We start from the raw sequence: 1,851 nt of genomic DNA, 5'->3' as shown, positions 1-1,851 counted from the left end.
ACGGTAGAATAGAGGTTGAGACAGCTAAATGAGGCAACGAGAAAGTTTAGCAATGCTCAATGCCTGTTGCATAGACTCCTTGTCGGTGTAGAGCAGTTGAAATAAGTAATGGTTGATATCCGTAGGGGGGATGCTAACCGGGAAATGACGGGGATGATATTGCAAGAAGGCCGGGCATGAGAGTAGTAGGTGTTGTATTGAGTGCGGAGCTCTATGACATGCTGGGCACGTAGAGGGTCGGGTAAATGGGAGCACACCAAGCCGTGGGCGGTACAACAGACTCTGGTCGTTGCGGGTGAAGGTGTGTAGGGCATCCGTATTCCAAGAGTAGCGTAGATGAGCGGCCGGAGACTCTGGTACCGGTTCTCCTGGCAAAGGTGAGCATTCCTCGTGCAGGCGATGGCGTTGTTGGAGATGGAGGCGAGCGAGAGTACTACTCCACGTTGCTCGAATGACTTATATTTAATTGACACTAGAAAGATCGATAGCACGTAATATAGCTAAGTGGGGACTAACGCCGTCATCGAGCCATCCTCGGTCACACTCGTAGAGTGGATGTATGAGTGATGGCAAGTCGGCCCCAGTTTCGATCTGGCCAACCTTGGCCAGTGACCCCCACGCCACGATCAGGCACTGGGACCAGTGGGGGACTCAATACCATTGAATACGCCGAAGGATGATGATATTGTAAATTCTGTGACTGTCGGACTCGCCATGAAAAAGAGCGCTCGCCCGTCAGGGCGAGCGAAAAAAATATTTTATGAATCCCATAAATCCCCACAAGGGGTTTAATAATTAATCCCTTTCATCCCGAGAAGGAATTTATTGGATAAATCCCCAAAACCGACCACCCTGAGCAGGACATTCGTTGAAGACCTTAGGGTCGGTCTCTCTTAATCTATCCGTCCTTGGAGCTATTTTCGTGGCTAAGTTCTACATTACGGAAGTACCTCTGATTCACCCCGTGATAATAGGACGTGACATCATGGCGTGACAGCCATTATCAGTCAAGAAGATCATGACGATGAAGATTGGCGACAACTACCATCTGGTTGGAGGTTACAGGAAATAGTATACTCCTCCAACAACTTGTACATCGTGACAGCTATCTCTGATAACAAGGCTAACCAAAAGTCTAGGTTTTACGTTGGTTTACACCCCCTCATCATCAGTCCGGCATTTCACTCAGAGCAGCTGAGAGCGCAAAGGCCTCACAAGAAGCTCCGTGAAGCCTGGTTAGAGGCAAAGCAGGCTGCGTCGGTTATCTTCCGCCAATGGATAACTGAGGGGCGCCTAAACCCAACCAGGCTGAGTCCTAGGTCGTCGACGACCAGCTGGTATGTGGTTGGCGGTGATACGAGGCGCTATCGTCCGGTCTTCAGTTTTATACATTTGAACCAGTGCTTGAGAAAAGCATTCGGGAAAAGTGGATTTCCGCAAGCCCTAATATCTACATTGGTAGAGAAGACCCGGTGCTATAAGTATGCTATCATCAACGATGTGATGGATGCGTATATGAGGATATGGTTACTCCCGAGTAACCGACGCTACTTTACGGTGAACATCACTCCCTTTGAAGCATCTCCCACTTGGTATGAATTCTGGTGTCTACCCTACGGGCCATCGCATTGTCCGCGGATTTTGGAATTGTGCCTACAGTGGCTGGTACAGCACAACTTCAGACCAAATGCCATTTGCGAGATCAATCCTACATGGATGATCTGGTGATATTCTCTCATAAGGAGGATGTTGACGTTGAACGTCAACTCCAAGAGCTCTGTGGTAGCTATGATCTCAACCTCAAGCCTACAAAGAGACAGGTCATCACAGAAGCGACACCAAACTACTTGG

The sequence above is a fragment of the Perkinsus marinus genome (assembly GCF_000006405.1).
Source record: "Perkinsus marinus ATCC 50983 genomic scaffold scf_1104296957478, whole genome shotgun sequence".
NCBI classification, from domain to species: Eukaryota; Perkinsozoa; order Perkinsida; family Perkinsidae; genus Perkinsus; species Perkinsus marinus.
Note: the sequence above shows the minus strand (reverse complement) of the source record.